The sequence below is a fragment of the Hippopotamus amphibius genome, chromosome 3 (assembly GCF_030028045.1).
Source record: "Hippopotamus amphibius kiboko isolate mHipAmp2 chromosome 3, mHipAmp2.hap2, whole genome shotgun sequence".
NCBI lineage: Eukaryota > Metazoa > Chordata > Mammalia > Artiodactyla > Hippopotamidae > Hippopotamus > Hippopotamus amphibius.
Genome location: NC_080188.1, coordinates 75,109,768 through 75,133,487, shown reverse-complemented (window position 1 = coordinate 75,133,487; position 23,720 = coordinate 75,109,768). Strand labels below are relative to the sequence as shown.

General features: G+C 38.4%; 1 protein-coding gene across 16 annotated transcripts in view; it reads right to left on the bottom strand.

Moving 5' to 3' along the window:
* The window catches only part of GAB1 (GRB2 associated binding protein 1), a 122,037-nt gene that overhangs the window by 40,334 nt on the left and 57,983 nt on the right, over nucleotides 1-23,720 (bottom strand). The window lies entirely within an intron of this gene.

Below are 23,720 nucleotides of genomic sequence, written 5' to 3'. Positions count from 1 at the left end.
CTTGGCATCTGTAACACAAAAGGCATTGTGGTATCAACTAAAAACTGCTTCATTTTATCCTGAAAAATACATGTAAAGAGAGAGAAAGGAGGACTAGCTAAAATCCACATATACTTCTCCAACAGGTGTACAGTTTCAGCCTCCATCTTCACCAAATTTTTAAATAAATTCACACGAGTCAATTTTGACTTGTAGTTAATTGATGGCATCACAGCTAAGAAGCTGTGACAATGGTCTGAAGCAGAGCAGCAAGAACTAAGGGGCCCGAGTGGTGCATAAACCAGCTCATTTTTGTTTTTTGGCCACGCTGCACAGCTTGTGGAATCTTAGTTCCCTGAGCAGGGATTGAACCCGGGCCCTTAGCAGTGAAAGCACTGAGTCCTAACCACTGGACCACCAAGGAATTCCCTCATTTGGTCTTTAATAACTTGGACAACTGTACCAATAACTGAATTAAGTAAGGTGATAACTTTAGATTTAACATTTTAATAGATTCTTTAAATTGAATCCATCCAAGAAAATTTAGACATATTATCTAAATCAATGAGATAACCAGTCAATAAGTTATTGATTACACTGTAAAGGCCATGCTAGGTACTTGTGGGAAGAAATACAGGAAGGTAATTCATGATGCCTATTCTCAAGGAGTTTACTAATTATGAAGAAAACACTTACCAAATATGCAAATATTTCAGATTATAACAACCTTGCTAAAATGTATGCTGGACTATTGCTAAAAGGACAGGCGTTCCTCCATGGAAAAATGTACACAATCCTTTAATAAGAAGATCAGTAGAAAAATCACAAAGACCTAAAAATATTATGTATGTAGTTCTTTAACATCATCAGTATTTTAAATTAACTTCTCAGTCCAACTGCAGCTCAAAGTTAAAAGTGAATGATTGGTGTCCAGAAGGAGAAGGCAGTGATGGAGTTGAACATATGCTCTAGATAATACCGAAGAGTCATAAAGTATTAATTTACATGAATTCACCGCTGGATTCTGGATTATAAAAATCTATTCACTTAATATATGACATCTATTTATTTCAAAGTGAATAAATATCAACTCAGTAAAATTATGCCTTATTGCTCGATACCTCCCTATCAAGCAATAAGCTTGAAAAAGGAAAAGAGAAGTAAAGAGAAAAGAAAACACAGTATTACATCACTTATCCAGGGCCATCAAGGAATCATATTTTTTTGTAAGTGACTGATTTCTCCAGATAGTGAAGGTTCCGTCTTTAAAAACAGAAATGACTTTTTAAAACTTTGTCTTGCATGGAAATCATTCTAAAATGCCTTACTACATAATTCATCCATTCCCCAATGACTCAGACTAAGTATTATAGGCATCAATTTCTATACTGCACTTCAATGAAGCTCTCAGGCTGCAGGACTGTACAGAGGGTTACATGCCCCAATACTAAAGAGTGCCATACTGCTGTGCTTGTATAATTAATAGTCTTTTTTCTCTCAAGTTTTATCAATTGTCATTTCTCCCTTTTAATCATTTGGTTTATAGGGTGCCAAACTGTCTCCTGCCTCAGGGACTTTGCACATGCTGTTTCCTAAGTCCAGGATGTTCTTTCCTCTCTTTACCAGGCAGACTTTGATCTTTAGGCCTTCCCTTCCTCGACCACCCTCAACCCAACCACCCCTGATGTAGAGTAGGTCATAATTTTAGGGACATCCATCACTTACCTATGTAGCGATTTTTGTAATTTTGTGATCCAATTTTTCTTTGTATTTATTTATTTAGTATCTAACTCCCCAAGCAGACCGTAAAGTCCAAGGAGATAGTGACCACATCTGCTTTATTTGTCATTACATACTCAATGCGTAGCCCAGAGCTGGGTACTTAGAAATATTTCTACAGTAAATAGAATTCCCCTAAGACCATGAAGTTGTAAAAATTTTGAGACTATCAGATTAGATATATGGGCCAACCTGAATAGAGCACGTGCTTTCAAAGCCTCTTCCACTTGAGAAAAAAGAGCTCCAATACTGAACAAACACATAATAAAATAAACATAACTAAGCTTTACCAAAACACACATACAAAACACCTTGGGAAAATGACAAAAAGAGAAAGGAACGCAACATGTCCCTTTGCTACCGCTTATGTGTCACTCTTTGTCATCCAGCTGACTGTGGCTCCCCCATCCATTTCTTTGCTTCTCTCTTGCAATGATACTGCTAAAATGTAAAAGGCCCTTGGAAACTCAAATAAATAGCCAAGAAATGAGCAGCAATGAATTGCAGGGCACTCGGCAGATTGGGCTAGCGATTACAGAGGCCGAGAAGACATTATCTAAGAGATGAACCCTTGCAGCAGGAAATTACAGCATGAAAACACAGAATTTAGCCAAGCAGCACCTGCCACTTATTTATTTATTTTTAACATGGTCCAAATGTGAATGTTTGTCTCAGTCACCAAATGAGTCACTCTCATTGAATCTGGCACAGATTAAACTGGAAAACAAAAGCAATTACATAAACTACACACTTTAATAAGGCAGATACAAAGGTTCTCTGGATTAGGGTACAAAGCACAATTTAGCCACAGAATAAAGCTTGGTGCTCGACAAGAGAACTGACATCAGCACCCTTGCTAATCACAGCACAAAAGCTTCTCTATGTTTTGTCTGAGCACAAAACGGGTCCACATAAATCAGTCTTTGTTATCTGAAAATATCTGGGATTCTTAAAGTTTGCCCTATTTTTATCCTTGCTGCCTTGGTAGCCCCAGAGAAAGCTGTTCATTGCCTCACCAATCCTACAGAGCAGTAACAGACGAAAAGGACATGTTTTTCTAGAAACTCTCAAAAACAGTCAAAGCAATTTTAAACAAAATGCACGTGGAAAATTATTTTATCTACTGGATTATGAGCAGGTGTGCTTGAGAGGAACTATGCAAACATTTACTGTGTTGTCATTTCCTACATGCAATAGTCACTTCAATCTGCAGTTGAATAAATGATACAGTAATAAGACTTCATCAGCAGTCTGCATTTTGAAGCAGCTTAAAAGCAGCATACTCTGGTACCAGTGTCCTATCTCAGGGTTTCAAGATTAACTTTGGCTACTCTATATTGACACCAAAAGAGAACAGCACGAAGAGTCCATGGTTCCCAATGAAAACATATTTCGATCAGACTGCCAAACTAAATACACATAATGCTTGGAGTACTCGCACTGCCGTTTTCCCACTCCCTATGTTTAGTGACTGCCTACTGTCTGCAGGATAAAGCCAAACTCTCCGGCAGGGCACACGGGGCTCTTCCAGCCTCTCCCCATCTCTCCAGCCTCACTTCTTGCCTCTCTGCCTTCCAACCACATCAGAAATGCTTGCAGGTCTGCTCCTGTCCTGGCTCTGGCCCTGATACATGCTGCCCCTTGGCACATAATCCACCCTCTGGATTTAGCTCAGATTTCAGGGCCCCCTCCAAGCTCTCCACATCCCCCTTTTCCCTAGTTACTGTGTTTGACATCCCCACAGGTGAGCTTCTTGAGGGCTGGAGCCATGTCTTTTCACCTTTCATCTTTCTTCTCCTAGGCCCAGGGAGGTGCTCAGCCAATGTCTGCAGAAAATGCCAATCAAAGGAGACATGGATAAAAATATGGAAGTTCTCACACTCTCTGCAGTCTGGGGATACTGACATGCCTGCAACCTGTGCAGCCTATCTGCAATTTGGCTGACCAGAATTTGTCAGGCAAGGTAGAAGTGCATAAACCATCCATTCATTTGTTGCAAAAACTCTACAGATATGACAGATTTTTTTTTTTTTTTTTGGCCATGCTGTGCTGCATGCAGGATCTTAGTTCCCTGACCAGCAACTGAACCCGCGCCCCAGGCAGTGGAAGTGCAGAGTCTTAACCGCTAGACTGCCAGGGAAGTCCAGCATGAGAGGAATTTTTAAACTTCCTCTTAAAGGAACTGTTCTTTTAAATAACTTTTGTATTTAAGCCAATTGTATATGTCATACTGAAGACAGACTTGTCACATGGAAGCAAGGTTCTAATGCAGGTTTATCGCACACCCTACAGGGCATGGGTATGTACCCACTGGCAAGAAAGTACAGATGGAGTCCCATTACCTCGTGGGAAGAAAAAAATTTCAATCCAGATTAGCCCAAACCATAACCTGTAATAACATTATTAACAAATTCACAAAACATGCCTAATTTGCCTAAGTGGCAAATGGGCTCAGTTTTAAAGAAAAACATCGCAAATGCTGCACACGCTTGTTTTCTGAGCTTTCCCTGGTGTAACTGATCTAGCACAGGTTTGGTATGCTTTCCAAGACTCCCTAATCCCTTCCCCTGGAAGAGCTAATTATTGAAGAAATAGTCAATACATGGATGGGCAAAGAGAAGAAGTCAGGGTGGTCCAGTGATTCTCAATCCTAACTCCAGAATAGAAATATCTAGAACTTTACTTAAAAAAAAATTGATGTCTGGGGGTCTCACCTCAGGCCATCTACACTGTAGTGTGGGACACCAGCCCTGGCATCAGCATAGGTATTTTTAAATGCTCATCAGGTGATTCAAATATGCCACCAAGACTTGAGAACTAGTGGTCCAATCAATACACAGAATTAGGTTGCTTCTTAAAATAGAATTAAACCCCCCCCATCAGATACTGCCCTGAAAAGTCTTCTGCATGGCTATGGGACAGTTTGGAACCATCTGTTATTTTACTACGTACATTTCCAAATGTTCCAAATGCTTCTGAACTATCTTCCCAACTAGACATCAGCTTTCTTTGAAAGCCGAGACCATTCCTTAAATTTCTTGGTATCAGCAATAACGCTTCACACATTGTGAAGCCATCAAAGCCTCGATGGGTTGCTTTTAGAGTTTTCTGCTCATTATATTGATTGTGGAGAGCCAGTGAACTTAAATGAAAAGACCTCAGGGAAAGAAAAAAAGAAGTCCACAGTTGTTATTAGGGTAGTCCAAACTCCCTTCACAGGCTGGCATACAAGGCTCTTCAAAACCATACTTCCCTGCCTTGCTTCTCCAGCCAACATGCACATTTTGCTGTTTTGTTTTCGGTCTAGCACACCCTCTCTCTCTCTCACCCAATGATCCTACTCAGTCTTCAAGAGTCAGCTCAAGACCTCTTCTTTGTAGCTTCCCTCAGCTTCCTCTGAGTGAAGGCTTCTCTCAACTCTCAGCATACAGGTCCCAAGCAGCCCACTGACAAGCCTATTCCTTTTGAGTGGTTCAGAAAGACCTCTGATGACTGCATTTGGGTCTCTCACTGCTGAATCCTCAAGTTTACCTTGACCCGATAAGCCGAAGACAGCACTTTCTGTATTCTTGAGCCAACTGCCTTTCCATCATGAAACATCACCACTGTAATTTTACTAACCCTATATTACCTTAGGAAGCTGGGGGAAAACGTCAAGTGGAACTTTCTTATTCTGAACTTTCTTAAAAGGTATTTCACAACTGACATTTAAGGAAAGAAGGTCATGACTATGAATTCAAAATTGACATATAATCTCAGAAGTCTGTAAAATGTTAATGGTTGAAGATATGGGTTTCACAAAATGAAAATGCTATTTTTAATAAGATAGGTTTTAATCTAAACTTCATCAGCAGAGTAATGGTTAAATTTAGATTATGAGATACCTATACAATAATAAATTGATGCAAACATTTAAAAAGTGATATAAATCTGTATATATGAAAAATACACATGATAACTGTTAAACAAAAAAAGCAAGTTACAGAATTGTAGATTCCATTTTGCCTGAAATGATTGTTTGTACGTACAAACTATGTTTAGAGAGCATATCTGGAAGGAGACACACAGGAAGTGTTAAGTGGTCATTCCAGGAATAGGGATGGGAAGGTCAGACCAGTTTCATATTTTTATTTTCCATTTTTTTTGTGTAGTTTGATTTTTTTTCAAGGAGCTTCCATTTAGTACTGTTAGCAATTTTAAAATATCACACATTTTAAAAGCTTATGCCTCAAAATGCTCTAAAAAAGAAAGTCTATTAATATTTTAAAATTTAGGAATGATGTACACAAAACAAAGTTTATGCATGTATGGAAATGCATACTCTTCTTCTTATTCTGCAATTAGTGAATAAATTTAGACTTTCTTTTAAATATAGAATTCCAGGATACATCTGGAGGGATTCTTGGTCAGGAAATAGCTTAGACAAAGTACAACTACTTTGTTTTCAGGACTGGAATTTAGAGGGTTAAAAAAAAAAAGGTAAAGTTGGGAGCACATAAAATAGAGAAACAAATTTCTTCCTCCAAAGTCTGGTGGTTATAATATTCTTGCAATCTTTATTTTAAAAACCATGTCAGTAAATGGTAATATACTTAGATATTTAAATATCTAAAATAAGCACTTTGGGAATTACTTTACCTATTAAAAATATTGTTTCCATAATAATAATACAACCAGGGTAAATAAGATAAAGAAAAACAAATTAACCATGAAGCAGGGACAAAAGAAAACCATTTGCTTTCAAATACTTGAGTTGTTTTCCAGGAAGCACCATCTTTTCTCATAGAGCAAAATAAGGAAAAAACAGGCTCGATGGAAGTTTCCACTCCACTGGCTCTGTCATTACGATCATCTGTTCCAAACACACACAAGCCTAAAATTTCCTGTTTTCAAACTATTGTCACCATTTTCTAGCCTAGTGTTATCTGTGCTAACTTTAGCTTAGTAATATAAACAAAAGAATACACCAAAAATAATACAGAACAATGCCTAGATATAGGCTCACAACTGTGCTACAAACCTTTTAAATAGGAGTTTACATACGCTGCCTGAACAAAAACAAATTAGCTAGACCTAAATCAATTTCATAATAGCAAAACTAACAACAACAACAACAAAAATCAAATTTAACTCAAATAAAGACTACAGTAGCTGGAAAAAAAAAATCAGGGAGTTTTAAATTATTAATGGACAGTGCACATCAGTTACTTGCTGAAATCCCTGCTAAATTGATGCCTACCTCAAAGCTCTGGTGTAAATCCTGCACCAAACAAACAAACAAGCAAAAAAGCAATGATGAAAATGCCCTAGTATTTAATATACACAAACTAGTTTTTATATCTTTGGGGGTCACAGACCACTTTGAGAATCTAATAAAAGCAATGGAACTTTTCTTAGAAAAAGGCACATAAATAATATTGTACAGTTTCAGGGATTCGTAGGACCTCTGAGGCACATGTTAAGAGTGCTCAAAATAAGACTACCCTTCATACTTCTTACTACAAAGAACAGTGTGATATGAGACCTTGGACCCCAACCAGGCATATTAGTTACTAAAGTTCTACAGGAAGGTAGGTCACCTCACAGCATTAACTCTCCATACAGCATCGTGGGGCAGATTGAATATATTCTGACTTGTGAATACTAGTTCATCTCTCATCATATTTCCACACTAACTCTGGGGGTTTTCAAGGCTTCCTTATCCTGACCGGGAGGAGGCTGAAGAGAGGGACGAGCCCGGTTAGCAGTGGATTCAAGATAAGCCTGCAACATCCTATGTGGCTATGGATGAAGATCTGGAGTGATTGTATCACTGGACCTGTGTTGGGAAGAAAGACTACCTGCCTTGGGTTTCATCTGATCGCACCCTTTTCCTGCTACCATGTACACTGAGAGTCAGTGAGCTCACATCAGGGTGTGTCATAGGAAAGTGGGGTCAGGGAGTTCACCTGAACTTCTAGAATCAGCCTCCAGCCTGCCTCTGGTCTAGGTGAAAGGTAGTTGTAGTCATATGCAATCTGGCTAGCTAGAGATTTAGAACGTGAGCCGTAGCGAGTGCCAGAGCAAGTATGTACCTGGCTGTGGCTTTTGTGTATTTCCCTAAGAACCTGTGGAGGCAGAGGTAGCACAAGGGTCCAGGCAGTCTCCCACCAATCTATCTGCAAACAGCAAAAAGTACAATAAAGGGCTGTGAGCTCCAAACATCACACTCAGAGTCAATGAGCCGTTCATTTCAACTCTGGGAATCTCACCTAAGGAAACAATGCAAAATGCAGCTAAATATATAGGCATCAAAACACCCAACACAGTGTTGTTTATATGAGTAAATACTCGAAACAACCTAAATATTCAACAATAGGGTGACCAACCACCCCAGTTTTTCCAGGACCGTCCCTGTTTTAGAAGTTGAAGTGCCATGTCCTAGGAAACCCCTCAATCCTGAGCAAATCAGGAAGGTTGGCGACAGCAGGAAACTGAGCAAATAATATTAAGACACATCTCCATGAAGGAGTCTGACACAGTCATTAAAATGATGCCTTTGAATGGCATCTTTAAGATTCTCCTCTCCCATGGTTTGAAAAATTTCCAAGAGAGCTTGGCAAGGAACTAATCTTTTCCATTTGGAGTAACTGTAATCTGATGTGAAGGAAAACTGGCAACACCTTCCTTTCTACCTTCTCTGGCTCTCTGTCACCTGCGCCAGGTAAAGCTGACTACTCCGGGGTATCTAAAGCACCGGTGCAACCTTCTGATTGAGTACTCTTTTCTTGAATGTCAAGCAGTCCTTTGTACAGCTGCTTTCCTTCCCAAGATCTTGTCTCATTCCTCTTCAATCTAAGTGCTTAGCATAGAGCATAGCAGGCAAGGACTTGGCGCCTTAAAAGGCATGTGTGATAACTGTTACCTGAACAAATGAACGAACGAATCGACGTCTCCTGGTGACCCTGAAGATGCTGACTCTGTTCTTTACTGACTTAGGCTTCATGTAAATGGATGATATACCAAAGTGGGCCTTCTTATCACTGTAAGCATTCAGCCATAAATCCTATCAAATCTCCTCCTCCACAAGGTTCAGCCAATAAAAAGTGAAACTAACTTAATCAATAAATATTAATATGAAACCGTATGAAACCATGCCAATGTGCTAAAATTCAGAAACTACAACTTCAGACAGTGCCTACAGTATTTTGGAAAGTCTACATATTTTGGTTATAAGACATTTATGTTAGTATATTTATATATACAATTATTCTCTCTCTATATATATATATATTCAACCTTGTTGGGTGTGTGTGTGTGTGTGTGTGTGTGTGTATGTGTGTAATGACATCCCAGTCTCTGAGAGTAGAATGCAATGTTATTAGGGACAATAAAGGCAAAATGCAATGTACTACTGAAGTATAGTGTCAATGCATATGTTTAAGTGAAGAAGATAAAAGAACTTAACTTTTGTTGTTTAAGTGATAGGAAATTGATATCACATCTTAAAGTCACAAAATTTCCCAGTACAGATACAAATTCTAATTGAAGTTTTAGAGCAGTGCTGTCCAAGAGAACTTTCTGCAGTATATGCAAATGGCTACGTGACCAGCACAGCAGCCACTAGCCACATGTGGCTACACAGACCTTGAAAAGTGTCTGGTGCAACTGAGGAACTGATTTTCTTGTTCATTTCATTTAGCCACATGTGTCTAGTAGCTATCATTGGACAGTGCTGTTTTAAAGTCCATTTCTTTGACCTGAGGGAGAGCCAATACCAACTGCTAAAGAGGCTGCAGCTCTAAATAACCCGCAACGAATGTTTAAATTGTGCAGTGTTACTGCAGGCTATTATGCCTGAGATGCTAACATTTATGTGAATCTGTTTCCTGATTTTACTGTGTTCCACAGACTTACTCTGCCCCACAAATGCATGCCCCCTGTGTTGTTTCTGTTACTATTATTTTTTGGAAAAGAACATGCTTGCTTAAATAGTGACTTTTAAAAAGATATCACACCAATAACAATTTGAAATTTAAAAAAAAAGTTCATCTTCCATAAACTCAACAAATTTCTAAACTCTATTTCTTGTTCAGCTATCCAATTCACAATAATTCTGGAATAGAGCTAGCATTTTGAGTTTCTGGCAAAACATACAAAAACATTCTCATTTTCTCCTCTAAGTTTTCTATTGAACATCCACCATTCACAGTAAAGTGAAAACACTGATATTTGGATGACAGTTCAAAAACAACACTTTCACATTAAGAAGGAGAGAAGCACTAAAGTGTTACAAAACAAAATTCAAATTTCCATAATTACATTGATATGTAATAAGCCAAAATAACGCTTAGTATAGTTTCCTTCTAAACATAAAACTCAGTCTAAAGCTTCCAGAACAAAAGATAAGTGGCACTGAAAGCCTTCCTTAGAAAGACATACTTTCAAAGAGAGAAATTACGCATTCTGGAGTCACTGGCTATAGAATACATTAAAAGATGCAAGGAAGAATAACCTCACCCAAAGAGGAGAATTAAGCACAAAGCTGAACATGACACAAAAACTACTCCACAGGTAATGAAATCAAGAGGACCTTTGAACGTGGAAGACTCAGCCCAAGTGCTGGTAATGATGCTCTCCCCCCGCCCTCTGACCCCTCACGACAGAGGGGAGTGTCACCCTTTGGTAAGATGTGATTCTTTGGGGGAAAACACTTGCTCATTCATGTAACATCCAGTAATGATCTCATTGTACAAGAAAAGCTGTTGATCATTTACCTCTCTTTGTTGATAACAAATCAGTGCTATCTTGCGGTTCTACCACATGTTGGCCCTAAAATGAGCCCAGCTTTCATTTTCCTGTCAACTTTCCATCTCCCCCATACCACCCAAGCCTCCTAACCTTTGACCAGCAGGAAGTAGATACAATGGATTGAAAATAACAGCAACTAGAAGGATTTGTGAATGCATGATCTAATGCTTGAGGACTAGGAGAGAAGGGCTGGAAGAAAGAGAAAAGGACTAGCTATTTCTGCCAGTGCCATTTGGCAGGACCCAATTCATCCTGAACTTCATGCAAAGCTGTTACCCAAGTTATACAGTTCACAAAAGCTGGAAAGAAAAAAAAAAAGGACTGTATGTATAGTAATAACGTATATAGATATACCAGATGCTGTTGACACAACTTATATGCTTATCTACTTTCAGTATGTTTAGAAACCCTGTGAGACAATCAGTCATTCACAAAGTGCTGGCATCTGAGATAACAGACGACAACTGACAGTCTGACTTGCCAACTTGGAAGTTCACTAAAGTCTGTAAAAGCTAAAAATAGCCCCACAAACATGTTTACAGCATTTTGAAAATACAGGATCCACACTATTTTCTAAATATAAACCTTGAGTTTGGAGCACAGGGATTGGCTTTGGGTTTTCAGAGATGTCACTGGGACGTCCCACACTTCACCACAGAAGTTCACATTTCAGTATTTTACTTTAAATATATAATTGGTGGTATTTAACTAGAGAGAAGGTGGGGTGGATCTGGAAGGGAGAGGAAGAGCAGGAAAAGATGGCATCTTTTCCCCCGTTTAATTAGAGGGCTTCAGAAGACCACAAACCCCCAACTCCTTGTGGTGGGATCAGACCATCATGAAATTCTGAAAAGGGTTATTTTGCCTGTATTTTCCCACTCAATATGTTCACTCTCCATTCCAGTCCCTACCCCCTTCCTGAGACTATAGGTACCACTGCAGTAGATGCATGTAGATAGGAAGTCGGGTAGAACCTGTACATATGCGTACGAGTCCCTGCATCCCACTTGGTCCATGGGTGCGGGCATGCTGAAGGCAACAATTCTTTTTTTTTTTTGGCTGTGCCACACAGCTTGTGGGATATTAGTTCCCTGACCAGGGATCGAACCTGAAGCCTTGGCAGTGAAAGTGCAGACTCCTAACCACTGGACCGCCAGGGAATTCCCAAAGGCAACAATTCTAATTCTTGTCCTGTTCCTGAAAAGTGAAATCATTCTAAATCAAACACAGGGGAAAATTTCCAACTAAAACCAACATTCTCATATCAACTGGGACTGCTGAGAGGGAGGATGTTCTAAGACTATAAAAGATTCAAAGGAGTATTTTATTAGCTTAGGAAAGAAATGTGTATTTGGTCTCTTTAAATTATGTAACATTGTTTTTTGATATGAATTTCTGGTTAGAATTTGTTTAGATTTTATCATCGGCATTTAATTCCACTAAATCGTTAAAATTTAGCAGCTATTAAAAAAATAAGAGAAAGGAAAACCTATAGCAACAGACTTAGCCCTATATAGTATGTTAAAAACTTCAAATGTCTGTGCCTCTTAAAACACTATGGTGGAATCTATATTTCTGGAGGTTATGAAACATCCAAGCAAAGTATTTTCCAAAATAAAATTGTCAGTCATATGGGCATTTTCTTAACAAGTTTATTTTTAATAAGCTACAAGCAATAACAAATTCAACTGAAAAATTAGGAGAAATTATATATAATCCTACTACCATCAAAAAACATATTTTTCTGTATTTTCATCTAATTTTCACTAATTTACATATATACTTTCTAAGTAGGTAACTTTTTAAATAAAGACGAACATGTTTTTGGTTTCCTGAGTCACGCTTCCAACTTTCAGGAGCGTAAAATTCTTGGGTTTAAAATTTTAATTCATTAATATTTCACTAATATTCATTAATTTTTCCAGGTCTTGCTTATCATGCTAGAATTATGGAAATAAAGGTGAAGCGCTCACTGACATGCTTTCTGAAACTCAGTAAAGAAAACACGTTAAACGACTATAAAAACACAAGACATTTATTTACCATGGATTTTCTTAGCACAGCATCCCGGATACACTCTAGCAATTAAGATATTTAATTATAACCCAAATGATGTCCTGCTGGGCCTTGTCCAGTTTGCTACAGTATGTAGTTGATGCTCTAAGCAAATAATGATGAAAACAAACGTATATTATCTTCTCCAAAGAAATGTTATCACCTTGTTTACCAATAATGGCAATCTCATACGGTACAGAACTATTTATTAAACCTAACAAATAAAGAATTTATTCCAGAATAATATCTTTTAATACTTCAACTCACGTTAGGCATTGTAACCTGAAGACATTCTCAGAATAAACATCTCGACTTCTTGGCCATTTAAGTGTTTATACCTTAAAAATTAAAAGATTAGGCAATCTAGTTATAGATTATCTACAATGAACAAAGGACAGTTTGGTCCAAAAATAGAGAAGTTGAGGAGAAACAAATTATCTCTAGTTAGAATTTGACTAGCTTTAAAACAGAAATAAAAACAAAACTACTGCTCTGTATTTTGTTGAATAATTGACCATGAAAAGGCAAAGTAACGAGATTTTCATTTAAAGATGAAGATTATGTAACCCTAGGCTGGCTGAGGTAAATGAGTTTTGGGTAACTAGATCTAATTCTTGGTGGAGAAAAGACAAAGCAAGAATAAAAAACACAAGATTTTAGCTAGCCTCCTAGATGTGCCACGGAAGTCCCCACACCAACCCCACATGGCTTTCTAATCTTTAGGAGCAGTTGGAAAAGAATAATCAGAAATAAAACTATCCAGCACTGTAGTCATCAAGAATTCCTTGGGGGTAGGGGGGCAATATAGGAGTGGGGAGGGCGGGAGGTACAAACTGTTGGCTGTAAGACAGGCTACAAGGATGTACTGTATCATATGGGGGATATAGCCAAGAGTTTGTAATAACTGTAAATGAAGTATAACCTTTTAAAATTGTATAAAAAATAAAAGTTATAAAAGAAAAAAGAATTTAAAGGAAATAAAAAAGAATCCCTTCTGCTTCCTCTCAGCTTAGTCCTTTCACCAAATGGCTTAGAGGGCAACCATACATAACCATCTGTTTACATGCAGGCTCCTGGGAGCTCTCTCTTCACTGCTCTAGTCTCAAAACCTAACACACACAATGCCTGGCAAAAGTAGGGACCCCGTGAGTGATGACTGAGTGAATGAATGAACAAGAATCTTCATGGACGAGGTGAACCTTACAGGGACCATCATTACAGTCGTCCATAAATAATAATTAAGTGGTTTGAGGTGTGATGGGTGGAAACATGCTAGAAAAGCAGAAGAAATACACTGTGACAATGAGTTAATTGAAAAATTAACATTAAGCCTGAATAAACATTTACACTTTAAATATAGGTATAAGCATAACATAGATGCTATTATATGACATACACTAAATAGAAAAACCTTCCCCCAAGGTATCCAGAAGGAGCAGCAAACACAGGGCATAAAATTACAGTGAATGCAATGCACTGAATAGGTTTCCTTTCTTCTCCATTCGGTCGTCTGCCCCCTAGTGGAGTCCTTATGAGCGGAGAAAACAAGAAAGGCAGGCACTACAGAACAGAACCGAACAAAACAAAGCACAACGCACAAAGAGATTACTTTGGACTTCTACAAATCAGTTACTCAAGGGCAGAAAGTTAACTTACAAATTCCTGTTCAACACTTTTGCCCCAAAGACAGAACTCTTGCATCAACTTGGTAGGTTCACTATTTCCTTGTACATCTTTGGACTTTTGATCATTACCTTTAAAGGGAAAGTTGGCATCCCTAGATTTACATCTAGATGTATATGGGTTTCTGGATATTTAAGAAGACAATTTACTAACTGCTAGTTTATATGTTCATGTGGTCAGCCCGCTTTAATTTCTGGTTTTCAGGTGTCTTTCATGAGTGGCTGAAACAAAATCATTTCCATAGACGAGTCTGGAAAGCTATGGATTCATTTTCACGGTACTTCAAATCAAGGGACAGGTAAAGTGAAACGGAGACGCTGAACAGTGATGATAGGCGTGGCTGAGTGACTCCTCCCGGAAAGCAGGCTTATCTCCATGGGGATCGTTCTGTCTGGAAAGGGGCGTGGGTTTTGTCTATGATCTCATCAGCCATAGCCAACTCTCCTCCAAACCGGCTGCCCGTTTTGTACTGGAGTTTCGCACTAACATGTACAGTTCTTTAAATATGAAGATGACAGACATTGCTACTGACTTACGTAAACAACCAGTCACGTGAGCCCCTACCCCACCTTGTGACTGGTGACACACATTTGCGAGCCAGCCAGCCAGCCAGCCAGCCAGGGTTACACAAACTACACTCACTGAACAAAACATCAGAAAATCATCCCTGAAGGGAGATGCGAGTCTTAAAAGAGTTTCTGGGCTTCGGTGATCCAGTGGTTCTATTTCTCAACTTCTGGAGCAACCAGAATGCCTAATAACTCACGATTATTTTAAACAAAATGATCTCAGAGGTGATACTAGATTTTCTACCAGATGTAAGTACTTGAACATTTAAGACTCCTGCATTGGTAACACTTTTGTTTCCCAGAACTGTATTAAAAAAAAAAAAAAAAGCAAACGAGAGACTCCATATAAAAAGCATTCAGAGATGAATAAAGGCACTAAAACAGTTTCCTTAATTACCATGTTTAACACCCTTTGCAGAAGTGCATTAGTGTGATAATTCTGGCAGGTTCTAAAAACAGTTCGTTTCCAGTGATTTATGACTACACCTTACACCTAACACAGTTATCAGCTTAAAACACCCTCACCAGCTTTTTCATAGAGGAAACAGAGGGGCCTAAATCAGGGGAGATGAAATAGTCAAGGTTTACTTTATAAGCAAATGCTCAGGATATAGGAACACAAGACTCGAATGTTTTCTGTTCTCAGACTGTTGTGAATGCTATGAAAGGCGAGAGGGATGAGGAGACAGCTGACATCCATCTTCCTCTGTTCATTTATCTTTTCCCTTTGGACAAACCCTCAGCAACAGGAAGTATCAAGAAGACAGAAGAAAACTCCTGGGCTGGTAATGCTTTTCCCAATTTCTCTTTTCATGCTCAGATATCTACCAGAAAGGCAAGTAAAGGCAAATTTCCACCCACGACCTCCAAAAGATTACTCCAATCATCAAGGTTCCTATGTCAGGAAGAAAGAAGGTGGGGGGAATCTTCCTAACTCTCTAGACTTGTATATTATGAATCCTGGGGTTAATTTTGATCTGCCGTCTGTTTTACTACCAAATTACAATATTTATAGAGGGCAAAGCAGCTAAAATAATTGACTTTCTTAAAACTTACTATATTTAGACAATGATATCACTGGTAAGTTTTAAATATACTAACATTATAATTCTTAAAGCATGCTTATATATCTAATTTAATGTTTTGGCGTCAGTTCAAATTACTCATTAAAATGAGTAACAAGGGAACAAAACAACAGAGAGGCAGCTGTTCTGTTTGTATATCTGATTTGCAGCGTGTCGTGTATTATGGTTAGAGCAAAACAAGCTACTCAAGAAAAGAACTGTTCCCACTTCCAAATAATATTTTAAAAATTAGTGCAGTATCATTATTGAAGACAAGTTTATACAAGTAGCACTAACTTTTTGAGTGCTCTGAAATTAAACTTATAGCATTAATCACAACTCGTGATCATATTTATTATTTTGTTTGCTGGTTTATTTAGCATTTTCCTTCTCCAAGGCGACGGTAAGCAACTTAAGGACAGACTGAGTCGCCCCTGTCCACCAAGCTCCTAGCACGTTAGATGAAATAATAGGTGCCGAATAAAAGTATGTATATTAAAATGTTCTACTAAATTCATACCTGCAGGAGGTTAAAACATCAAATTGTACAGAAGAGCTGATCAGGCAACACAATAATCCCCACTGCAGGCATCCTCACCCCCAGTTGGATTATAAAGAGAAGCATGTCCTAGTTTTGGCTTCTCTTGGTGGTTACGCTAGGCTGGTTATTCTTAGTTTAACCCCCTCACCCCCACCCATTCTCTGCCCTTCTCTGTTTGGGGATGAGGTGAGTGTATTTATCCTCCTCTCTCCTGGCTTTACCTAATTCCTGAGCACAGTGTCACTGGGTGGTTGCTCTTAACTGTTTCAGAGCTCACTGGTCTTGTATGCACAGTTTTTAAAATTAGCGTTTTATTATTTCCTCCCCTGTCCCTCCAGCCCTAAGGGTTTAAGGACCCTCATCTGAGCCCAACCCACAGCACTATAAATAATCCCTTCATTAAAGTCTACATTTGAACCACCTTACCTGAGTCTCTTAACAGGACAATAAAGGATACACCCTATTTCCAAATACTATGCTTCTATATGACTTGTCATTTTTAGACATTATCTATTGAGGTCCAGCCTTGACAGACAGCTCACTTTCCCCTACTGCCTCTTCCTTCCTTCCTCCCAAAGTGATACCCCCAGTTCCAGTCCCTCAATCAGAGAGAATTTGAGCCACATACTAAGCTGCTATTATAGTTTATCAGGCATGGAGTGTAACTTTCTTGGAACAATTAGTTTTCATCCTCTCCTCCATCTTCCCTCACACCCTTCCACTGCCTACTTTTCATCTGCCGTACACATACTCTGACACTCTCAAGGCTGATAACACATTCTGTTCTATAACCACCTCAATTTTCTTTTCTTTTCTTTTTTTTTACTCTAAAGGTTGAGTCTAAGAGCTTAATAAATCTTAGACTAGATTTAAATCAATAAAGGGCATTTACACTCTCATGATCATGGATGTGTTGTTTCCTATGGCCCCTTGGGGCTAGAATTGCATTGGCTTCTCTGCTCCTCCAGGGTCAGTGTCACTATTGCCAGGCCACACAACGGAGAATGCTCCTTGGGTCACAGTTTGATGGAGTCTCTGTTTTCTACCTCACCAATTGCCTTTATCAGATGGTCAACTTTTCCCAAACCTCCCACTGTAATTCCCATTTTATCAATCCTCTCCTTTCCTAGTTCCACTCTGCTGGAGTCCTCCCCTGCCCTGTCTTTCTGCTTCATCAAGCTTTCCCCTGTGACTTCCTGCCTAATTTTCCCAGGGTGGGTCCACCAAGCCCTACAGGCCATGCCTCCTTCCTTCTTGCTTTACTCCTCATTTTGTTACATCCAAACTCTAAGAAAAGGTATAAGGAAGTCAGGCTTTAAAAGATGGCAGCAAAAAAGATATATGCATCCCAATGTTCATAGCAGCACTCTTTACAATATCCAATACATGGAAGCAACCTAAATATCCACTGACAGATGAATGGATAAAGAAGATGTGGTATATATTGATACACACACACACACACACACACACACACACACAATGGAATACTACTCAGCCATAAAAAAGAATGAAATAATGCTATTTGCAGCAATATGGGTGGACCTAGAAATTACCACACACAAGTAAGTTAGAGAGAGAAAGACAAATATCACAAATACCACAGGATACCACTTATATGTGGAATCTAAAATATGATACACATGAACTTATATACAAAACAGAAACAGACTCACAAACATTGAGAACAGACTTGTGGTTGCCAAGGAGGAGGGAAGGATTGGGACTTTGGGATTAACAGATTCACACTACTATACATAAAATAAAAAGGGACCTACTGTATAGCGCAGGCAACTATATTCAATATCTTATAATAACCTATAATGGAAAAGAATTTGAAAAAGGATATATATACACACATATGTATGTATAACTGAATCACTTTGCTGTAATACCTGAAACTAGCACAACACTGTAAATCAGCTAGAGAAAAAATTATTAAAAATAAATAAATTAAAAAATAAAAATAAAAGCAGCAGGGTATAGTGGTTAATAATGTCTCATAACCTACTGCTATTTGAAAGAACAGTGTTTTAAAAGTTGGTATTTATTACACTATTCTTAGGAGAAAGGCAACAACAGTCTGCCTTCCGTATCTGCAGGCTGTGCACCTACAGTTTCAACCAATCTTGGATCAAAATATTTGGAAAAAGAAATTCCAGAAAGTTCCAAAGAACAAAACTTCAATATACCGTGCCAGTAACGATTTACACAGCATTTACATTGTATCAGGTATCACAAATAATCTAGAGATGATTTAAAGTCTATAGGAGGACATGCACTAAGCCATTTTATAGAACGAACTTGAGTATCGTGGGCTGTGGTATCGGAGGGGGTCCTGGAACCACTCCCCCTCAGACACCAAGGGACAACTGTATTTTAAAAGCCCTCTCAAACATTTTTAGCCGCAACTGAAGGCTTTGTAACTGCCTGGGTCGTGGGTATCTAACAATCTTACTGCTGCCTATTTAAGGTACAATAATACTAACCCATGAAAACGTGGATTTCATGTTCAGTTTCCCTTTTATGTGCTCAAATGTCCATGGGTTTAAACAGAATTCATTCAAAATTTAAAGTATTCTTAAAATATTCTTCTTAGCACAGAAACATCTAGAATGACACCAACTGACAACCTGTATGCATCTGGGGAGGATATTTCAGTGGAAATAACAACTATGTTTAATTAATTCATTCACTTATCCAAAAATATTTATTGAGCACCTCCCTGTGCCACTATTCTATCTGCTGGAGGAACATCAGTAGTTTAAGAAACAAAAATTCACCTACCTCAGCAAACGTAAATTCTAATGGAGGAAAAAAAAAAAAAAAAAAAAACCAAGTAAATGAGCAGGATTGATTTTAAAATCTGTAACTGCTAGGAAGGAAAACTAAAGTAGATTTGAAAGCACTAACCTTACCTGAACAATCCAAAGGATGGGGGGAATTGTTACAGCACTCCCATAAAACGTATTTTAGTACACGAAGCCACCACTATTCCTAACACAGTCCCACTGGGCAGTGACAATTAGCAAGCTCTCAGGATCAGATCCTGGGAGCTGCAGCCTTGAAAGCTCTGCAATCTCGTCTTCTCAAAGGTCTCCATCAGCTAATAAGATGAGGTAATAATCAATGTGCAGCTTTACTGTGTAATCTCCCTGCAAGGCCATTACTTCAGTCCCCCGACATCATCAAATACCAATCCTAGACCACTCGTCTCTGTGGTCCAGTATCCACAAACAGGATAAACGACTCGAGTAAAAGAGAAGGAAAACGAAAGAATGAATTTTATTTCACTCATTTTTGTGTGTGTTTCCTTTAACATTTTCTACGTTTTGTTTTGTAAATAACTAACATTTCGTTCTTCCCCTACTTGGGGGAGAATCGAGGGGTGCTAGAGAAGAGGAAGAAAGGTATTCAGAAATCCAAGAGATGTTTCAATGATGAGAACGATGATGATGAAGGCAAATGGCTAAAGGCAATAAAATTACTTGGCTTCACAAATAAATATACAAAATATGATGATTTTGTGTATATATATATATATGAGACAGGTTCTCTGAGGGAATGTACCTTATATATAATGTGTGTTTAGGAAACATTCCTTGACTTGATATTGAAAATTTATTTCCGCAGAGGAAAATAATCAACAAAAGGCAACAGGCTTTCCTTCAAATGGGAGCAATTAAATTGGACACGCAGAATAATTAAGGTGGACTCCCAAGAGAAGGAAGGACGTTAACACTGGACATCCTGCAGAAACCACAGCCTCCCTTTTGATCTAATCTTTCTCCTCTTCTGCTGACAGCCTTCGTGTCCTTGTTTCCGCTTCTTTCTCTAACCGGTATCCTCTCTCTGATCGCTCTCATTTCTACTTTATTTCTTCTTACGCTTGTCACAAGTAACATCAAAGAATGTCCATTTGCTTTGTTTTGAAGTGTCATGTTTAATGTTCTTTCCTGAACCTAAAGAGCAGGTATCTTTATTACTTCCTTTTATGCTTTCAAGCAATTTTTTTTTTACATCTTTGTATAGGTCTGTCTTGATGTCTTTTTTCAGTAAAGCAAGCACTATTAGAAAGAAAATGGGCCTTCATTCTTGATGCAGAAAACAGAAAATGGTCTTTGATAATTTGTTCATTCACCAGCTGAAAGCAAAGGCTAGTTCAGATGATCTCTAAAGACCATTCCTGCCACAACAGTAATAATAATCATCGACATTTATTGAGTACTAAGTACCAGTCATTGTTCTAAGAGCTTTATACATTAACACAGTTCTCACCACAACCCTATGAGGTAGGCACTATAATTATTTCCCATTTATTGAGGAGAAAACGAGTCACAGAGAAATTAAGTAACTTGCTGCAAGTGGTAAAGCCAGGATTTGAACCAGTATCCCCTGACCCCAGAGTCTATGCCTTAACTACTTAATATTACACTTTCTGTCTATGACAGGGGACAGCAAACTTTTTTGGTAATGGCTCAGATAGCAAATATTTTAGGCATTGCAGGCTACACGTATTTCTCTTCCTTTTTTTTTTTTTTTTTTTTTACAATTTTTAAAAAATGTAAATAATCTTCTTAGACATAGATCTACAGGCTGAAGTCTGCTGACCCTTGGGCTATGGCTTCATTAATTCATATGAGCCAGTCCACTACTTTTCATTTAGACAAATTCAGACAGAAGCAAAAGTGAAAGATTACAGAAAGATAGTTCATAATCCACAGTCCATCAATGCCCAAGAGCTACCACTAACGCATTGCCACTGAAACAGTAAAGAAAATGCAAACATCTTGGAAGCAACCTAAGTGTCCATCAATAGATGAATGGATAAAGAAGATGTGGTATTCAGGAATCCAAGAGATGTTTCAATGATGAGAATGATGATGATGAAGGCATACACATACAATGGGATACTACTCAGCCATAAAAAAATGAAATTTTGCCATTTGCAGCACCATGGATGAACTTGGATGGTATCATGCTAAGTGAAGTTAAGTCAGAGAAAAGACAAATACGATATGATATCACTTATACGTGGAATCTAAAAAATACAACGAACTAGTCAATATACCACAAAAAGAAGCAGACTCACAGATACAGAGAACAAACTAGTGGTTACCAGCAGGGAGAGGGAAGGGGGAGGGGCTATATAGGGGTAGAGGATTAAGAGGTACAAACTATGGGTATAAAATAAGCTACAAGACTAAAAGGCAACCCTCAGAATGGGAAAAAATAATTGCCTATGAAACAACGGACAAAGGATTAACCTCCAAAATATACAAGCAGCTCATGAAGCTTAATACCAAAAAAGCAAATAACCCAATCCACAAATGGGCAGAAGACCTAAATAGACATTTCTCCAAAGAAGACATACAGATGGCCAACAAACACAGGAAAAGATGCTCAACATCACTAATCATCAGAGAAATGCAAGTCAAAGCCACAATGAGGTATCACCTCACACCAATCAGAATGGCCATCATCACAAAATCTGGAAACAACAAATGCTGGAGAGGGTGTGGAGAAAAGGGAACTCTCCTGCACTGTTGGTGGGAATGTAAGTTGGTACAGCCACTATGGCAAACAATTTGGAGGTTCCTTAAAAAACTACAAATAGAACTACCATATGATCCAGTAATCCCACTCCTGGGCATATACCCAAAGAAAACCATAATCCCAAAAGAAACTTGTACCATAATGTTTATTGCAGCACTATTTACAATAGCCAGGACATGGAAGCAACCAAAATGCCCATCAACAAATGAATGGATAAAGAAGATGTGGCATATATACACAATGGAATATTACTCAGCTATAAAAAGGGATGAGATGGAGCTATATGTAATGAGGTGGATAGAACTACAATCTGTCATACAGAGTGAAGTAAGTCAGAAAGAGGACAAATATTGTATGCTAACTCACATATACGGAATCTAAAAATGGTACTGATGAACTCAGTGACAAGAACAAGGACGCAGATACAGAGAATGGACTGGAGAACTCGAGGTATGGGAGGGGGCGGGGGGTGAAGGGGAAACTGAGACGAAGTGAGAGAGCAGCACAGACATATATATACTACCAACTGTAAAATAGTCAGTGGGAAGTTGTTGTGTAACAAAGGGAGTCCAACTCGAGGATGGAAGATGCCTTAGAGGACTGGGGCGGGGAGGGTGGGGGGGGACTCGAGGCGGGGGGAGAAAAAAAAAATAAGCTACAAAGATATATTGTACAAAACAAGGAATATAGCCACTATTTTATAATAACTATAAATGGAGCATACTTTTTAAAACTTGTGAATCACTGCATTGTACACCTGTAACTTATATAATATTGTACAGCAACTATACTTCAATTTAAAAAAAAAAGAAAATGCAAACATCAGAATCAAAGAATTGTAGGGGGTCTGTGAACACACAGAAGGACACAGAGCTTACAGATATGAACCAGGTACAGTTATCGCTAATGGGAATTCATAGAAATCAAAAATCTAAGTGGACTTCAGCAATCACGTATTTCACACGTGGAAAACTCTGGATATCCCTTCCTTTGTCTGTTGGACAAAACTACTATTGTAATCTGCTTCCTGACAGCTAACAATAGCATCTGCATATTAAAGAAATGCCTTCTTTTTCAAAGTCCTTTATACTAACTGGTTGAATTATCAAAATGTTCATTATTTTCAATGTCAGAAACTAAAGTAGCTAATTAAATCCTCGCCCAACACCAGTGAGGAATCTGATCTGGAAATCTGTAAGAATCTGAACTTCATCCATTGGAATTCTTCCTGGGCCTCGGGCAAGGGCCTACTCACATAAAATATTAACATGTCATTACCACTTATCACCTCCTTAAGATTTCAGACTTTCTGAAATAAGTTTCTGTAGGCTCCATATATTTCACCACAAGTTAATTTTCCTTTAAAAAACAAAAGCTCTATTTCAACAGCGCAGCAATCACTTTGATAAAAGCAGTCAGAAACTAGGAATTTAAGCACTCTAATTTGACTCTACAAGTCAAGTCATACAAGTCAGTCTACAGAATCCCACCCCTTAGGAAACTTACTTTCTCAGAGGTCAACACTTCCATGACATTTGGTTCAGGGTATATGCTGTTATTTACTTCTGGTGGGGGAAAAATAAAAATCGAGGAACAGTCTCACTTCTACTTTCTTTTCTATCAACTTTGGACCATCTGTTTAAAATAGCTGAAGCTATTTTCAGCAGTTAGGCAAAGGGTTACTTATAAAAACAAAAACCAAAG